Source organism: Barbus barbus (assembly GCF_936440315.1).
Source record: "Barbus barbus genome assembly, chromosome: 19".
NCBI lineage: Eukaryota > Metazoa > Chordata > Actinopteri > Cypriniformes > Cyprinidae > Barbus > Barbus barbus.
In genome coordinates, this window is record NC_136747.1 from 21,126,068 (window position 1) to 21,140,546 (window position 14,479).

Sequence of the window (14,479 nt, forward strand, 5' to 3'; positions counted from 1 at the left end):
ATTCCGAACTTTATATCCAACTTCCGAATTTGCAATTCTGATGAAAATTGTGATTTTAATAGTATATTAAATTATTTCCATCATGGGATACAAAATACAAGGTATTATGACTTTTTAATCTCACAATTCATATATAATATGAACTATGATATAAACTCGCAATTGCAAGAAAAAAACTCACAATTGCCTTTATTAATATATTTATTTATTCCCATGGCAGAAATAGGCTTCCATAGAAAATCCTTATTTTAAATTGTAATAAAATCTCACTGTTTTACTTATTGGTCCATTGTTAGATTTTTTGCGAGACATGCAAAGTCATTATTGCGCTTGTGTAAAAATATGTCATTTAAAACAGGTGTGAAGGTGCGTACACTGGCCCAGCTGAAGATCCAACTTAGCTTTGAACTAAAGCCCTCTGAGGAACAAATCAGCGCATCTAGCTAACCTTCATAATCTCCAAAAAGCAAGACAAAAAAGATTCTCAGTGAGATCCTGCAGGTCACCACCGACCCAACAGCTCTGCACCATCTATACGGGTATAAAGCGATGTGGTGATGTGCAGATGTTTGAAATAGGTAGCACTCAGGAACATATGGCTTTGGTTGAGGCTACCGCGGCGCTTCGCATACTGGGTTTAGTTATACGTCGTGGATTAGGCTACTTAGTGGATGACTGAGTCAACTCTAGACAGGTCTGACCCCAGCTCATGTGTTTTGACTGAATGATAATCAGACCTCTGGACTTCTTTTACACATTTAGAAGTAGAGCTGATATGACAGGGGCTGCAGTGTTCCTTTACAGTAGTTCGGTGGAGAAAATGTGAAACAGATGAGGGGAGTCTACAGTGAGGCTTTCTCTCTGCCTTAATTAAAAGTGCCTGTCGAGGACGTTTGGAGAGAGTTTGGCTCCCAGATCATTGCGGCATTTGCACATCAAAAGGAAATGACACTGGACACGGGGTTACCCATTAGCAGAAGAGTTTTATACAAAGATCACAGGCTTTCATTTGGCAGTAATGACCTACAGATTGTCTATCCCTAAACGTCCTTCACCTGGTCATAACAAGGCCCAGTCGCAGGTAAAACAGCGGGTTAACCAACTCAGAGTCCTTTTATCCAACAGTATAAGGCCTTTCTGTGATGTCATGGCTGGTGAGCGTAGCTGTGCAGCTCTGTAATGACAATTCTTGGTATATATTCGACATGGACTCCCTGAACAATATTTATAGTACAGGTCAAAGTAAATGGTCTTCCCTTAGGATTTGGTCAAGATCCATATTCTGCAAACCAAATGTTACTTTATTCTTTCTAAGAGCTGACCTCTAATGAGCTGTACGGAATCCAAATATAAATATGCGGACTAGCGAGTCACTGGCTCTGTTCAGTATGGCTACTTACGGAAATTATACAGTATACTGCCTAGTATACTTTTTAAAATATCCTACATAAAAATATTAGGCATTACAGAATGACTGAGTCATGCAGTTGTAGTCTTGGAAATATTGGAATGCAGCACTGCAATTCAAATTTGTGTAGAAATGTCTATGAACCAAGACAGATTGTTGTTGAAGAATCTTGACTGATTCATTCCACTTCGTTTCACTTACAATGGAAGTTCAAACACATTGCATTGTGGGATACGGTGCCTCACACAGTGTGCAATGTTGTATACTGTATATTTTTATTTGCATTCAGATTTTAAAAAAAATAAATTAATACTTTCATTCAGCAAGGACACATTTAACATATTTATTTTACATTTTCTATTTAAAGTATTCTGAAAAATACCCTGAATTTTATTTTTATTTTTTGCGCAAAAATATTATGCTGCATAAGCTTAATAAAAAAAAAAAAAAATCTGTTTCCTGAGCACCAAATCAGCATATTGGAATGGTTCATGTGACGACTGGAGTAATGGCTGCTGAAAATTTAAGAAATAATTTACATTCTTTCAAAAACATAAAAAAAAATCTTACCAATCCCACAAATTTGAACAGTATTGTATTGCTAAATATTATTAGTATACTATTCCAAACATAACTGTCACTCAAGAATTAATTTCTTGCATACCAAAGTGACATTTAAAAAAAATGCTATCAAAAGAGTCTCTAAAAGCTATATTGGCATCTGTGGGCACTATTATAATATCCTTTGATCACCATACAAACCTTCAAGATGTTAGCATGAATTACATGCCGCGAAAGTAAAACGAAACTTTATGGTCAATAAAAATCAGTAAAGTGTTCATTGATTGTGAAACCCTCAATCCTCTGGAGGAAACCCAAAACCTGTCCCGTTCTGCTGGGCCAGTCTAGTGTCTGAATCCAGGAGGAAAAGGAAATGTCTTATGACATGAACAGGGTGGAAAAGGAAGTGTTTTTGCATTGAATTAAATAGGGGGAGGGGTTTTAAAAAGTTAGATTTACTTACACGCACAAAGATTCATATGTACACATATACAGACACACTCATGCCCACATAACAGCAGGCTAATTCTTCAGTAAAACCTGCTTTGTCAGGTACTTCCTTAACTCCAGGTGGGGAATTTCAAGATTTTGAATGCGTTCATTTTTTTCTCAATAGAAACCCCATCATACAATAAAGTCTCTTTAGTAATATGAATCATATGTTACTTATCAAGTTAATGGGTAGCAGCCTTCTCTGATACTGGCTGGGTATCTCTGGGCATCTTATCTACAAAAATACACTGATAAAAATATAAAGAGCAGATTTCAACAATCTCAGCAACAATCTTGATAGGTCAAGAACACATGAAAAACATGCTTCCAATTACAGCTCGCCAACTGCCTCCAGAAGGACATTAGAAAGGAAGTGTACAAAGGATATGATAAAAAGTACTTTAACATCTTGAAGTTAGAAATCTTGGATAAAACATCTGAGGAAAGAAAATAATCTTGTTTTAAACAGATAAAGCTTGAAGTATAGAACTTGTGGGATATTTTACATACAGTACCACCCTCTGTTTTAGATCACATTCTGATTGTGTGACTAAAATAGTGTTTTATTTAAGAATCCAGCTTGAGCTAGACCATTCCTTACCTTGGAGAACTCTGGGAAACATTTATTTATAGTTGATTCAGTTACTAGGTCACTAAAGAAAACTATTTAGAGCCCACAAACTGCAGCTTCTGTAGCTTCTTTACATTAGCAGCCCTTTCCATCCCAATGCATGTTAGTGTCAAAGTATTCAAAATAGGTCAACTAATTAGTTCACCCAAAAATGAAAATATGATATTCTGAAAGCAAATATGAGATGAGGCTGTCAAGTTTCACAATGACAAAAAAGCACTTTAAAATAACTTTAAAAGTGGTACATACGACTTTTGCATGATATTCCAAATCTTCTAAAGATTTTATGTAAAGAAAGGACTCAAATAAGTCGTTATGCAATGAAACTGACTTGGCACATTCATGAGATGAGCAGAGCAGCTAATGACTAATTTATGAACAGATCGTTCTTTTCAGTCAGACAGTTTTAATTAATTTGTTAAATGATTTGTTCACGAATCAAACAGTTCATCTCACTGACTCAATAATACAGTCACAGAAAGCCCTGTGGAGAAATTTCAGACCGTTATCACACAGAACTACCTTATCGCTTCAGAAGACTAGGAATATAATCATTTTTATGATACATTTGTGCAGATTTTTTAAAAAGCTTAACACTCCAGTATCCATTTACTTATTGTAACTGCATGGGAAAGGGAATAGTACATAATTTCTCCACCTAAGTACTACAAAAAAAAAAAAAATGTAATTCTTTATTCATATTTGGAATGAAATGACAAAGTTTTCATTTTAGAGAGACATTTAAAGCCAGAAATACTGCCAAAAAAGAGGAAGGAAGTTAAAACTGCTAAAACTGCTGAACTGCTAAAAATTCAGACAACTTTAAAAAAAGCCTAAAATTGTATATTTTTTCAGTGTAACTAGATCTCGTCTCACACAGGGAAAGATGTCAAACTGATAATTTCTTACGCTTAGATCTGAAAACAGCCCTATAAAACCCTAATATACACCTCAAACATTTTTCTTCAATGCCACATTATTGTTGGTTAAATACTGCATTAAATTACATTGGTGTCAGCCAATCAGCATCATTCCTAAAAATAAATAAAAATAAAAACACTTCTAAAAAGATTGTCAAAATGAACTTGAAAGGCAAGCACATTACACAATATCTACGCAGATGCACAGTCATGCATGCACATGCACACAGCCAGAGCAAAGACAGAAACTATTTAGCATGCTAGACTGACCACAAGGTTCAGGCTCACCCAACTAACCTCTAGGTGTTGATTGCTCAGGGGGACCTGATCCTGGATCAGGGAGGCCATTCCCATGAAGATTTAAGTATACACTTGAAAGCCGCTCCAACAGGTCGCTTGTAGAGGGTCAGGGGGTCAATTGCTTGGTGGTGCTTAATGGTTGCAAAAAAAAACGTCAGTCAACTTATATGGGCCACAGTGAAGCTTGTGGCCCGCGACTGGAGGAATGCAAGGAATTCTGGGGGTTAAAGTGGTGCCATGAGGTGGCAGACACCGACACGGGGCTCTGGAAGTTGGATACAATGTCACCACCTCACCATCACTCAACATTAGCCACCGCTCTCTCAACACCTTGTCCCCGCTGTGGGTATTAACTGTTGTCGGTTTACAGAGGGAGGGAGGGGGGGGGGCTTGATGCTCAAAGCAGCGATCGTCTTGATAGCCAAAAGCTGAATATTAAAATTTGCTTATGTGAGTTTTATCATCAAAGAGATGTAGCTAAACCTAACTTTGATACTGACTAACTTTACCTGAAGTAATTGACTTCTCAAGTAATTGTGTAAAGAAAAATAAAAGAATGGCGCTCCATTTTGGGTTGAGGAGGCCTGAATACAAAACAGGCACTCTGGAGGATTACCTAATGTTATTTTCACCTCTGTTATTTGAGTGCTTCTTAAAGCTGTGAAAACATATGTCATCATGCAGCCAGGGCCAAATATTGTAATTATTTTCCAGAGAAAATGACAAAAATTATTGTCAAGTTTGGTCACTGTGCATAAGCGATCATTTATTCGGTCTCCTTATGCTTTCACAAGCCGGAAATTAAACATTCTAGAACTTGACGTGCACGTTCTCTTACCTTAAAATTCTTCCTTTGACATCATATTCTTCATCTGCACTTCAGAGGCCATGCACTCACCTGGCCCGCTGACACGGCCAACGTGTTATTTCCTCCCTGAGCTTAAACTCATGATCTAACGACCTGCCTCTGGTCCAAAGTCAACACCGAGCAGAACTTGTCAATCATTTGATCCACTTCATTGGCATCGAGGCTTGATTGGGCACAATTAGCCCTTAGAAACAAATGACATCAATCTGCCCTGGATTTCCATTGAGGGAGGCTGATTATTTGCTTTAACCTGGAACGCTGATTTCATTTTCACCCCTCTGTGTCCCCTGGGGGATTAACAAACATTGGAAAACATGTACGACTGACATAAGATCATTTGGCCTTAGCTAGAGAAATTTTCAAATGCAATTTGGCCAAACCCGAAGGGAGTCCAACCGCATAACAATTTTGGCACAGCTAATACACTGCCTTGAGATTTATTTCAGTTTTTCTATGAGCTGTGTAACACAGATGTACCAATTGTCAGTTTCCTGTCTGATACGTCTACATCAGGCAGACCACAACATTATGAACTGCTGTGCCAACCAGCATTGGTCAAATTGTCCACAGACATAAATAGTAAATTTAAGGAGTGTGAATAAATTAAAAACTAAGACTTTACAATAAGTTAACATGAATGCATTAGATATTATGAACTAACAATGAACAATAATTTTTTTATACATTTATCAATCTAGGTTCATGTTAATTTATAAATGCATAAACATTTAAATTACATTACAATTGTATTAATGTTTAAAATAATTTGAGAAATTTAAATTACATAAATTGCCTATATAATATAAAAATCTAGATTATTAAATTCTGAAAAAAAAGTGAAATTTTAGTTCATGATGCCTAATGTGTGAACTAATGTTAATGAATTGCATTGTAATGTGCTAGCAAAATTATCAAATAAATTACATGGTGCTTTTTAAATCGCATATGTCAATATTTGCGGTGAAAAGCCCCCAGATTTAATAAAAAATGCACTGAATAGACAGAGGGAATGAATAATTGTGTTCATTTTTTATCATATTATGTCATATTATTAATTTAATAACATTAAATTAACAGCCCTAATTTAGAAAAAGCCCTAAAGAAACCAGGAAAAACCCAGGTTTAAACTTACTAGCCGTCATGCAAACCAGAAGTTTCATGTTTGTGTACAGGGAATTACTAATGGACCATGGTCCATTAACTATGTGGATTTATTTCCAACCACGCAGTGTTATGAAAAGGCCAGCACAGAGGCTCTAACTTCAGGCTGAGGCACTTTTTCTGTTAGACAGCAAGACTAAATTTACAATATTGACTCTTTGGCTGCGTTCTGTTACAGTAAAGAGGACACTGGGTTACGGTAGAGACATACCAGAGTAACTGTGAGTAAATACTAACCCGCAGGACATTCACACCGAGCTCTGAAAATGTGGGCAGAGGTCCCTGCGGACAAACTTTATGTGAACAGTAGCTGTTATACATGTTTTACATTTTAGACTATTTAAACAATTGTTTTAATTGCATAAGCAAAATTAGTCTGGCATATTAAACAATAATTTAATATCCAAGACAATACAATTTAATATAGTAAGATAATACGCCAGAAAACTTAATATAAGTATGATAACTAGTGAACATTAACAAACATTGTGCTGATGCATCAGTAACATTTGGTGAAACTTTTACGTCATTCACACTGAACGTTCTTATAAACCACCAGTCAGATGCTTGCTGTTTATTGGGTGATGATGCTCAGGCTGAGAGCGGGAATTATGGCGATGACCACACCCCCGGCCTGTATGAGGGTCTGTGTGTGGGTGCACTGACCCAAGGTAACCCACGGCTGTGTTCTGAACTCTAAAGGGGAGGTAGATCAGAGCTGGTAATCAGAAGCTCAGCTGTAAAAGTCCTAATGAGCCTCAGAGGTAGCGGTAAAGCAAAGTGAAAGTCAACTAATGAGCCAAGAATAATCTACGCCTGTCCCATAATGCCTAGAATAATCAATTTTACTACTGACTTAAGCTATCAGCCTGCAACAGAAAAATGCTTTTGACAAGCAAATACTTATAATGCATGCAAATGTTATTTCATATGTCAGGCTTTTCAGGGTAAAATAAATACATTCCACTTGTATCCTACTAGCTTTAACCACTGAAGAATTGGATGCTTGTGTATGGGACGCTTGCTCTTCTTCTCCTAAAACGGTCTCCCCTCCTCCTGGGGCAGCCAGGCTCCAAGGTAGACAAGTGATCTCAATTATTCTTTTATTCTGTGCTTAACCTCCACTACGACAATAAAGCTCTGTTTGCCAATTCATCCGCCTCAGCGTTGAACCTGATAGCACTTCAAAGTCCCACACTGGGGACAGTGATTAGATGCTTCAGGGTGCTGCTTTTAACTGGGCATTAAATGCCAGTGTTTCACCAGGTTAAGCATTAAAAGACACATGAATGTCTTTTTACAAATTTAAAATAAACTACAACAGACAGGAGTATATTGGACTATGGAGAAGAAAAAAAAACAGACATCTAAGAAATGTAGTTTGCATCAGGTGTGCAATAAAACAACAAACTTCAAGCCTCCCAAAAAGATGACAGGAATAGACAGAGGGAATGCATCTGCGAATCAAGCTAACAAACAAAGAAGTAATTTAGTGAAGTGATATGTGGCCAAGTATGGGGACCCATACTTGGATTTTGTGCTCTGCATTTAACCCATCCAAGTGCACACACACACCATGAACACACACCCAGAGCAGTGGGCAGCCAGTGCTGCCGCACCCAGGGAGCAGTTGGGGGTTTGGTGCCTTGCTCAAGGGTCTCACCTCAGTCGTGCTATTGAAGGAGGAGATAACGCTGATTATTCACTCCCCCCACTGACAATTCCCGCAGGACCTGAGACTCGAACCTGCGACCTTCAGGTTACAAGTTCGACTCTTTATCCATTAGGCCACCACTGCCCCCAATACAATGAGTAATAAAAATGATGACAGCCATAATTCTCTTGGCATCCCTAAGCTGTGTGATGTAGAAAGACTGTAAATCACATTTAAAGATGCAGTGTGTGATTTCTGAGCATAAATAGCACTAAACATTGCAAAAATAATCATTTTAAAACAGATTTTTAAACACTGCATCCATCACCCATGCATATTGGTTGAGCTAATGCAATGTCAAGCTGCTCAAACAAACGGAACAATATTGAAAGAGCCACAAAACTAAAGGTCTTTTTCAAAATAGCCTTCTGCAGTAGTAGGCTATGTATTGTATAGTGTGCATATCATACAGTTCCTCATTAGTATGCATGACCTAAGTTTGCCAAAATGTTTACTATATCCCACAATGCAACATAAATGGCTTTCCTTTTTCCATTACGTGACATTAGCATCTTTTTTGACTCATTATCGATCAGACAAAAAAAATAAAAAATAAAACTGCCCCAATGTAAGGCCACCTGTAGCATAGCACTACTGCTTGAAACATTTTTTTGTGGATTAAACACTATATTTATAGTAATTTGAATAATATTGAGCATGAAGTGCATGGCATAAAGTGTATACTGCACAGTATCCAGTAAGTAGTAAGCTAATATTCCGTTTCAAACATAACCATATAATGTACTGTATACACTTTTCAGGTTTGTATTTATTCATTCAGCTGATGCTTTTATCCAAAACGACAAGTATACGAGTATAGGCTACGGATTAGAACACAAAAATCAATTAGTTGTCTTTGCACATGAGTCTGAGATAGGACAGAATTACCTCAGACAAAAATATTATACACAAACGTTTCTAATGGAAATGTCACCACTGACTTATATAATGTGAATAGTTCAATCAGCACATTAAGTCAGCTGTTCAACTCAGCTGTTCTCAAAATAACTTCTGAACAATTGTTATGAATATTACATGATCTTTCAAATTTATCATGTAGCTGTTGTTATAATTAAGACAGCGGTTTGCATGGTGCGAGTGCCTCCTACTGTTAAAACACAAGGGCAATTTAATTAGCCATTTCAACGCCTGGTTTTACAGACAAAGTTTAGATTAGGACATTTTATAAACATGCCTTAAAAAACATCACTGGTGTGCGTTTTAAGACAAAACAATGACACCGACATTAAGATATGTCAGTGCAACTGTAAAAGCTTCTTTCAGTAAAAAAAAAACCTCAGACATGCATTACAGTCTGGGACTAGTCTTAAACCTTGACTGTGAACCCGGGAGCTCAATGACGGTGAAGGTTTTTTTTGTTTTTGTTGTTGTTGTTGTTGTTGTTTAACTTTGTGTAACATGAATTATCATAAATAGGAAAACTTGCACTCTTCTCATTTTCTTGCTATTTATGTTTCAGGATACAACATACATAAATATCTGTGTAGTGACCAACAATTGTCGGTTAAACACCGTTCTATGATTCACAAGCATTATCCATGTGTTGCTTACATGTATGTAAAACCTCGCTCTTCACAGCTGAATGGAGTTCGGTTCAGGAGTTGACATCTTCACTGAACAGGTTTCATTGAGGTCACGTGCTTCTAATTGAGGTGTGTTCTCTTAGCATCAGAATCCAGTAGAGGGCACTACAACATTAGTTTCTTTCTTTGAGTTTGGTTGTATTGGCCATTGGAGAGTGTTGATATATAAATTAGATTTCCAAAATTAAAAAATAAATGAATTAAATAGCACAATAAGGATAAATACTGTTTTATATTTGATCTTCGTTTATTTGATATGGTATGTTTCAGGCATTTTACTGTGGGAAAAAAAACTGATAATGATTTGATGTTTTGTTATTGCGTCCTATTCCTTACATTTTTATTTGCATGATTGATTCATATTGACTGATATATTGGGGGATACACTACTCTTTGAAGTTATACTGTTTTTAAGGCTTGGTGTAATTCTTACTTACACACATCTACATAGCCCAAATCTTTTATATTATAGTTGACCTGGAGTCACTAATATGTGGAACTTGAATATGATATGGATAAATGGTAACATTTAGATTACAGTGACAACTACATAAGAAGATTTATCAATTAGCTTTTCTAAGATATTTCTAATTAAGGTAAGCTTTTTGTGTTTCTCTGCTTTGTGTGAAGCATAGGAGTATAAATGATTTGTCTGATGGTAATTAGATATGTAATACGTAAAGAAGGATTACTGCAAGGATTAGAAGTAAGTAGTAATAATAATAAAAAAACAATATCTCACTGCAAACCCCTTTTCCATTCTCCTGTCAGCAGGTCTCAGAAGCAACAGAAGATTGTCAGGAGGTTTTTGTCCAGCACGTTTTCACTGTGTGAACACCCATTTGTCACCGATCTGATGATTCATACAGTAATAATCTCCTATGTCTTCAAGATGGACATCACTGATGGTCAGAGTGAAATCAAGACCATTTCCTCCAGAGTGAAAACTGCCTCCATCACTCATTCTAGATGGAGCTATATATATATATATATATATATAACTTATACATCACATATATGGGCATTGATTAAGAATGATTTTTCTATATGTGAAGCACTGTATTAAGCATAAGAAATATCACAAGGAATCCCAATGATGATTTTCTATTAATAGGGAGGATCTGGGTTGTAATATTACTTAGATTATACAAGAACATGCACATCTGTGTGTATCTCATTACAAACCCCTGTTTTTGTTCTGTTTTCAACACCTGTAGGTCTCAGCAGATTGTCAATAACATGACCAAGGGAGGTTTTTGTACAGTATGTGTTCACTGTATGAACACTGCTCTACTACTGATCTCATGGTAACTCAAAAAGTAATAATCTCCGGCATCTTCAGCCTGGCCATCGTTTATAGTCAGAGTGAAATCAAGACCATTTCCTCCAGAGTGAAAACTGCCTCCTCCGCTCATTCTAGATGGAGCACTTGAAGGCTTTATCGTTGTATAATATATAAGGAGTTTAGGGGGTTCATCCTGCTTCTGAAGATACCAGGAGATGTAGTAATATTTAGATGCTGAACCTGTTGGATACCTATAAACTGCAGTGTTGACCTTACAATCAATGGAGACCGTTTGACTGAGCTGAACTGATTCAACCTTATAGGCTGAGTCACAACAACCTGCCCCAGAGAGCCTGTGAGAAAGAAAACTGCTGAATTAAAACAATCATTGGTGCAAGAGGAAAAAATAAGAAAAAAAATTTTAGTATGAAAATGAAATTATCTTGGATGTGTTAAAATGCTCAGATGAAGAGAATCATATTGGTTTGGTTTAGAGAGGACAGTTCTTGGACCTTTTCAAAGTGCTGACAGGACTATAAACACTCCCAGAGCACTGAGGCATGAGCTGCCAATGCAAAATATCATTATGGTGGAAAAACCCTTCCTGAACTGAAATATCTTTTCAAGCATTTGATGATGATGGGTATTGTATATTAATATTTTAATTTTGAGTTAATCATCATCGTTAACTTTAACTTGTATGCTTTCAAAATAGCTTGGAGGTTTTGCCTGTGAATGAGAACGAATTACTCTGGTGGATTTTTCGATGGAGGAACAAAACTGTTTTAAGTAAGTGCAGAATGAAATAAATAGATGAATAAACATGAATTAAATTAGATTGTACTTGTTGGCCTAAATGCATTGGGTAGCACAGAGTATGGAGAATACTGATTTTTTATTTTATTTTATTTTTTTAGATATAACTGTATTGGCATTGTTTTAAGTAATACAAGATTGTAAATTATAGTACTATAAAATCCATATAAAATATAAAATACAAATTAAATGAAAATGCAATGAAAATAAAACTAAATGCTGAATCAAAATATAGATTTACGTGAAAGTTACTGATGTACATGTTTAGTTCTTTATCAGGTAGTGTTTGTATTAGCATTGCTGTTAGTATAGAATTATATAGTACTTCATATTTTTTCTCTTACAAGTACATTTGGAAAATTATGAAAATTAAACTGGTTTAATTATGCAGATGTTTCTTATTTAGCTGTTTTCTATTAGTTAGGAGGTAAACAGCAAACTGGTTAGTGTCAGCGTCAGTTTTAGTGCAGGAGGTTTTTGTACAGCTGTTGATTGGGTTTGTATCACTGTGGTGGACTTTTGGTGGAGGCACCCGACTCTCAGTTGGAAGTAAGTAAATCTTTTTCTATTTTCAAAATGAAAAGGACAAGAAAGGGATTTTAAAATGATCATTATATCTAAAATTAATATAACAGTTAAAGGAATAAACCATTTGAAATTTTTCATGTGAGACATTATCAAATGTATGTGCACCTTTCTTAATTTTCCTCCATAATAGTTTAAAATACTCACTTAATTGTTTAAATCACTTTATTGTTTGCCTTTATAAAAATGATTGCTGGCTTAACTTAAAAATAAAACTGAATTTTTTACTTTACTGAAAATAAAATTTTGAGTTAATACAAAGAAAAGAGACTGCTTTAATCAACAGAAACTAATGCAATCTAAGTTGAAAAAGATAGGTGTTATGTCAAATCATATGTCAAATCATGAATATATATATATATATATATATATATATATATATATTCTTGTTTCATTTTAAACTGATTTTGGATGAGATCTAACTTGCATGTGAGTGCAACAATCTCCTAAATTAATATGCATAAATCTGTCAATATATATATTAAGACAGCTTAGAAATAAATTCAATTCAATTCAAATTACATGCTAATGAATATATATATATATATATATATATATATATTCATAAATGTATTATTTAAATAAAGGTCTTGATTAAAGTTAAACAGTAGAAATCTGAAAAGTTAAAGATCTATAATATAACTATGAATTATGAATAAATAGTGTTAAATCTAAATGCAGGTATATGTGTGCTGATAAAATGTGTTTTTATGGACTGTTACACTCAGATCTGCTTGATTAACTCTGAATCTCTTAAAGGGAAGTGAAAGACACTCAGAAAGACTGATAGAGCTGTTTTTCAGAAGAACGAAACCTCACAGTTTCTGTGTCTCTCTTTAGCTGCGGCCCGTCCCGCTCTCACAGTGCTGCCTCCCTCCAGAGACGAGCTGCAGCAGGGTAAGGCTACAGTGCTGTGTGTGGCCAGTAAGGGATTCCCCTCTGACTGGAAGCTGAGCTGGAAGGTGGACGGCAGCAGCAGGAGCTCTGGTGTCAATCTGAGTCCCGATCAGCTGCAGAAGGATGGACTGTACAGCTGGAGCAGCAGCCTGAGCCTCACTGAGAGTGAGTGGAGCAGAGCAACAACCGTCAGCTGTGACGCCACGCACTCGTCCCACAATGCAGTGACCAAGATCCTCAACACAAAGCAGTGCGATGAATGAAATACATACACACACGCTGTTAGTATGCTGTTTTATCCTGTTAGTACTTTTTTCAGATATTCTTATCTTTTGTAATTCTACATCTGCAATGCTATACATGTTTTGTTGATCATTTTATTCTTGCTGCCAAATAAAAGCATTTTGTCTTAAATATGGTGCTGAATTATTACTAAAATATGAAACAATGTACCAATTTTATTGGTTTTTAAATTTTTTAGGACGTGTGATGTGATGAACAGCCTAGAGAATATTTTTTATATTGAAAATATCAGTTACAACAAAAGAAATAATTATTTTAACATGACATCTTAACCATTATATTTTAATTTAATAAAATATTTTAGCTGCATTTAATTAATTAATTATTTTAATTTTTAATTAAATATTAGTTCAACATAAAATAAATTTGAAAAAAATGTAAATTTGAGAAATCACATTGACAATAATATGGCTTTACTGATCATTTTTAGCTTATTTTACTAATAGTGCTAATAGTCTGAAGTCTTTAAATGGGTGTCAGGATTTATGCGCTTGAACAGAATCAAATAAATAATTAACTGTTCATCACAGAATCATAGACAGAAAGTGTAGATTGATTAAATACTTTGTTCATACTGAGAAATTAATTTCTTATTTAATAGAAATTAGTACATAATTGTATAATAGTACATTCACTGTGCTGTCAGACTGCAAGGCTTTTGTACGATGCTGTTCCACTGTGTGAACACTGTATTAGAATAAGTCCCCTTACAGTAATAATCTCCTTTATCCTCAAGCGGCCTTCCTGTATGTTCAGCATAAATCATAGCCAGCATAATTTTCACTCAACCTGTCTGAAATTCCAGATGAAAGATTACTTGTATGTATATATACATATAGACACAGCATTTTATAAACCTTATAGAAAACCATTTTAGAAAACCTTTTGTAGAAAATCTTTTCATATTGTGGATTTTGTTTTGAGAAACATAGTG

General features: G+C 35.5%; 1 gene segment (V, D, J or C); it reads left to right on the top strand.

Annotated features, from left to right (window-relative positions):
* Positions 1 to 1,018: 1,018 nt before the first annotated feature.
* Positions 1,019 to 13,653, top strand: LOC306885802 (Ig kappa-b4 chain C region-like). The segment is given in 4 exons: positions 1,019 to 1,081; positions 6,901 to 7,012; positions 12,208 to 12,309; positions 13,186 to 13,653.
* The last annotated feature ends 826 nt before the right edge of the window (positions 13,654 to 14,479 follow it).